This window comes from Psammomys obesus, unplaced genomic scaffold (genome assembly GCF_907164565.1).
Source record: "Psammomys obesus unplaced genomic scaffold, mPsaObe1.curated_primary_1811, whole genome shotgun sequence".
NCBI lineage: Eukaryota > Metazoa > Chordata > Mammalia > Rodentia > Muridae > Psammomys > Psammomys obesus.
In genome coordinates this window covers 11,973,874-11,979,575 of record NW_026586550.1, presented here as the reverse complement: position 1 = coordinate 11,979,575, position 5,702 = coordinate 11,973,874, and the positions used below count along the sequence as shown (strand labels likewise).

At 42.0% G+C, this 5,702-nt stretch overlaps 1 long non-coding RNA gene across 1 annotated transcript; it reads right to left on the bottom strand.

Moving 5' to 3' along the window:
* Positions 1-2,030: 2,030 nt before the first annotated feature.
* Positions 2,031-5,564, bottom strand: LOC129672611 (uncharacterized). The gene is made up of 3 exons (XR_008719519.1): positions 5,355-5,564; positions 3,852-3,886; positions 2,031-2,233 (listed from the first exon to the last, which is right to left on the bottom strand). It is a non-coding gene; the product is annotated as an uncharacterized LOC129672611 (long non-coding RNA).
* Between the last annotated feature and the right edge of the window lie 138 nt (positions 5,565-5,702).

Below are 5,702 nucleotides of genomic sequence, written 5' to 3'. Positions count from 1 at the left end.
TAATTTCTATTTGCTTTACCCTGTATTGGAATAGGGTCTTCAAATGTGTAGTTATATTAAGGGTCTTGAGATAAAAATATTATCTAGGTGTTGAGACTCATAGCCAAAGTTTGGGCAGAGTACAGGGAATCTTATGAAAGAAGTGGGAGATGGTAAGACCTGGAGAGGACAGGAGCTCCACAAGGACAGCAACAGATCCTAAAAGTCTGGGCACAGGGGCCTTTTCTGAAACTAATACTCTAGCCAAGGACCACTCATGGAGATGGCCTGGAACCCCTGCACAGAGGTAGCCTATGGCAGTTCAGTGTCCAAGTGGCCTCCATAGTAATGGGGACAGGGACTGTCTCTGACATGAACTGATTGGCCTGCTCTTTGATCACCTCCCCCTAAGGAGGAAGCAGCCTTACCAGGCCACTGAGGAAGACAATGCAGCCACTCCTGATGAGACCTGATAGACTAGGGTCAGAGGGAAGGGGAGGAGGACCTCCCTTTTCAGTGGACTGGGAGAGGGACATGGGTGGGGAAGAAGGAAGGTGGGATTGGGAGGGGAGGAAGGAGGGAGGTACAGGGGGGGATACAAAGTGAATAAACTGTAATTAATAAAAATAATTAAATTAAAAAATATCTAGGACTAGACAGGTGGGTCATAAATATAATCATATATATCTTTTATGATCAGTAGGAAATCTATCACACAGATGGAAAGGTAAGAAGAGCATGGAACAGAGTAATATTTAAAGATGCAGGCCTTGAAGATCTAAATGCTATGGCCACAAACCAATAAATGCCAGTGAGCACTAAATATTAGATCCAGAGAAATGACTCCCCTGAAGGGGCATATGCTCTCCTAGAAGGAACAGACCCCAGCCAATATCTTGATTTTGGTACAACAATACTGAATTTCCACATCTTCCAGAAATATGATAAATAAACTCCTTGTGGTAAGGCACTGTGTGTGGTATCTTATTATAGCAGCTTCAAGAAAGTAATATGAGCCCCATGAATTCTACTTAATGACAGTCACAGTGCCCACCTATAACCCTCTAAACCTTGTTCTACGGTTTGGATATGGCTGGGGAGTATCCCTAAGGGGTTCCTGGGTTAAAGTTTAATCCTCAGTGTGAGGTATTAAGAGGGTGGAAAATTAATCTAACATGGGCATTTAGAGATGGGCCTTTGGGAGGCAATTAGTATTAAATAAGCTATAGAGTGAAGTCCTCATGAACAAATGCTGCTGATTTCATAACAGAGGGACCAGGGATGATACAGACAGTCTCCCTGTCTCTTGCCTTGTGTACCACCTTAAGATTCTGTGGGCCTAGGCCCTCTCTATGCATGATCCTTGGTTGGAGTATGATGCAGTCAGCCCTGATGAGACCTGATGGGCTAGAGTGGTATAGAAGGGGAGGAGGTCCTCCCCTATCAGTGGACTAGGGGAGGGCATGGGAGGAGATGAGAAAGGGGGGGGGGGACTGGAAGGAACAGGTGGGGGAACCACAGCCAGAATACAAAGTGAATGAATGAATGAATAGATAGATAGATAGATAGATAGATAGATAGATAGATAGATAGATAGATAGATAGATAAATGGTGTGGGCGAGACAGCCATCACCAGGAGCACATGGAGAGATCTCAGCGAGCAAAGCACTTGCTGTGCAAGCTGACAGCCTGAATCTGAATCTCCAGAACCCACACAAAAGCTGGATTCAGTGGCACCAGGACACCATGACTTGGAGACCAGAGCAGAGTAGGAACATTGCCAGGAGCTCCCAGGCCAGCTAGCCTCCTGCACTCAGCAGTCAACAAGAGTGACCCTGTCTCAGACAAGGTGAAGGGCAAGGACCAACACCCGAGATTGTTCACTGACCTCCACATGTGCACTCATACGCCCACATTCACATATGTGAATGTACACACAAACATTACACACCTACCCCAGAAAAGCTATTGCCAAGTGCCAGCCTTCTCCTTCAGAACAGAACCAGGAGTCAAAATAAACTTCTCTTCAACAGGAAGGAAGGAAGGAAGATTTGTCATGATTTATAAATATCCACAAAACATTAATTAGCAGCAAGATGGATTAACAGCTTTGAACATATACTGCTCCTGCAGAGGACCCAAATTCAGTTCTCAGATCCATGTCACGTGGCTCACAACCACCATCTCTTCAACTCCAGGGGATATGATGCTCTCTTCTGGCCTCCACTGGCACCTTCCCTCATGTGAGCATAACTATACAAACACACATACACAAAATTAAAACCAAATAGTTTTAAAATACAGCAAATCAGTTAAAATGATATAAAAATGAAGGCATACAAAGTAGAACCAGCAACAATCATTATACAAATACTGCAAGCCCTCCATATCTATGGGTGTTTCATCCATAGATTCTCTTAATCATAGATCAATAACATTTGGGGGAAAACTTTCATCTGTAGTAAATATGGACAGACGTTTTTTTTCTTGCCACTACTTTCTTACAAATATAATAATATATAGTATAATATATAATCATATTACAACTATTCATATGCCATTTAAATTGCATGAGGTATCACTACTAATCTAGAAATGATTTAAAGTATACCATAAGTTGTGCATATATTATATGCAATACCAATCTGTGAGTTGAGTTCTCATAGATTGTGTTGCACATGACATGTCTTGGAACCAACTCCCCAAATACAGTTTTAATAGAACCACACTTTACAGGGATTACTACACAGCACTTATTGAATACTTGATAGGTCAATTGAGAAACGAGTACTTATTCTCTGTGCATTAATCAAGGCCTTACATAAATACACTAAAATAGAGTTTAGAATTAAGGCAGGTCAGCAGTGAGTTCTGTATCTGGAGGGTATTCAGTTGGCATTGTCTTCACTCCTATAGAATTTGTGTTTGCCAGGTTTTAGTATGTTATTAACCCATATATAGGGGAGATACTTAGAATTTCATGCTTGAGCCAATTAAAAATTTGCCTTCAAAGCTAACAGCCAATATATAAAAGAGTTGTTCCTGATCAATTTTTATCAACTTGACATAAGCTAGAGTCACTTGGAGTCACTGCCTCCATCAAAATGGTCTGACATGTCTATGTGACATTTTCTTGATTTATAATTGATGGGGGAGGGCCAAGCCTCTACGGGCTATGTCACTCCTGGGCAGGTAGTTCTGGGTTCTAGAAGAAACCAAGCTGTACAAGCCATGGGAGCAATCCAGTAACAGTAACAGTGTTCCTCCATGCTCTCTGCTTCAGCTCCTGCCTTGAGTCCCTGCTTTGGTCTCCCTAGATCACAGACTGTGCAAGCAAGCCAAATAAATGTTGCACGCCAATCAGGGTTTGGTCAGTGTTTCATCACAGCAACAGAGAGGCAAATTAGAATAGAGGTCTTCTTGTTTATAAAACCTAGAGGACATTGGTTACAAACAACCCAAACCTACAGAAACAGAAATCACAAGGTGAAATTTCTCCAAGGGCTGCTGCTGCCTAAAGTCACTGTAGAGTAGATGGCTGTAGTTATGCACAGAACTTTAATAGCCTCAGTGTAAATGTTTATAATATTGTTTTAATATAGCATGGGTTGATAACATACTAAAACCTGGCAAACACAAATTCTATAGGAGTGAAGACAATGCCAACTGAATACCCTCCAGATATAGAACTCACAGCTGACTTGCCTTAATTCTAAAATCCATTTTAGTGTATTTATGTAAGGCTTTGATTAATGCACAGAGAATAAGTACTCGTTTCTCAATCGACCTATAAAGAGTTCAGTAAGTGCCGTAGAGTAATTTTTATAAATGGTGTCAGTGAGAGGCTTGGATAACTACTGAGGAGACATACCTTTTTTTGATGGGAGAGGGTCTCTCAGCTCTTGTCTTTTCAAAGAAAAAAAAAATCAATGAGACACAGTTTAAGCAGTTTACTTAACAAAGCAAGCAAAGATTCCAAGGAGTGAGCTGTTCCAAAGAGAAAGGGAGCAACACAGTAGATTTTGCATTGTAATTTTTTTTTAATTCTTGTATTTATGCAGTAACGCGTTTAACCTGCTTAAACTCTAAAGCCCCTCCGTTGAGACCTACTTTAAGTCTTAGCATAATTGTAGCTCCTCTGTTAACACCTGCTATCTATCACCTTTAGCATGTCAGAAGCCATTTTGCCTCCAAGTCTCCATCTTGATCATATGGCGAAATTAAGTTCAAGTTCTCAAGTCCTATTTGTCTGAGACAAGGATACAACGCAATAGTTCAATACTTGCTGCTTAGAATAAAACAATAGATGATAAATGCATGTTCTGCTTTAGTTAAAGGTAAATGCATGTTCTATTAGAGTTAACAACACAATATCCTGCTATGTTCCTTTCTCCGGGAACTGTGGGGAAGTGGAAAGTCCCCAAACCTATATCATAGCCAATCAGCTTTAAATGCTAGATCCAATACACTTGGAACAAAATCAATTATGTTGGTAAAAATGATGTAATAGTGCCCCCCTCCTCCTTCCTACACCACATAACCTGGTTGTTGTTACCTGGTTATGGTTTCTTGTATAAAAAGCCTACCTTAGAAACAGACCGCCATCACAGTCTGATGCCAGAGCCCAGATTCTGTCCCTGACCGGTCAGTTTTTGTTCGGCATTCAGTAAGCTTTTATCAATCTTGAGTCTGGTGATCTAGCATTTAGTGTGCGGCTATTCCTGCCCATAATGGGTGCCATACTCATAGAGTAGGGTGAGTCTCCTTCCCAAAATATGGTGGGTCCGATCACTTTTTAAGGCTATTTCTTCTCAGGATTCTCCATTATAATGGAGGTCAAAGCCACAATGAAAAGGAAGTGGAGTCGTGGTCTTTGGAGGACCCTTCACTAGTGGGCAGGTGGGCAAATAACCCTGCGCCTTAGCTTTTGAAGCAGTGTGAGCAACCTCTCCTCAGTCCCAAGGAGAGTTCACCATGAAGGGCACTTTGACCAGCAGCTGACACAGCTGCACAGTAAAGCTGAAGTTTCCTTGATCCACATATCTGATTTCCTTTCGAGATTGCTCAAGGTCCCACGATTGATCTCATAACTGTCCATTGGTTAAAGTCTTTTCTTGCCCCACCGTTAATAGATACCTTGCTTTTTTTTTTTTTTTTTTTGAGACTTTATCATAAATTGATGCTAGGAGGTGATGGCTCACACCTTTAATCCCAGCACCTGGGAGGCAGAAGCAGGTGTTATCTCTGAGTTCAAGGCCAGCCTGAACTTACGGAATAAGTTTCAAGACAGCCAGGACTACACAAAGAAACCCTATCTGGAAAGAAAAAGAAAAAAGTTGAGGACAGAGTTTTACAAAAGCTTATCCAACCGTACAAAGAGAAGCAGAAGGGGGCCATCTTCCAAGACACAGTTCTCTCCATGCTACTGCGCCTGTCTTATTGCCTGACCCACCACTTCCATCCCTGTTACCCCGAAGAGAGAAACGCAGCGCAACTCCTTGACTGAGAAAAAGCAATCTTCCTCAGAGGGTCAAAAAGTCTCCGAGCTTGTATCAAGTAGTATCTTCAGACCACATAGGGCATAAGCTTGATTCAAAAAAAGAAAGAAAGAAAAAAGAAAGGAAAGAAGGGAGAGAGGGAGAGAGGGAGGGAGGGAGGGAGGGAGGGAGGGAGGGAGGAAGGAAGGAAGGAAGGAAGGAAGGAAGGAAGGAAGGAAGGAAGG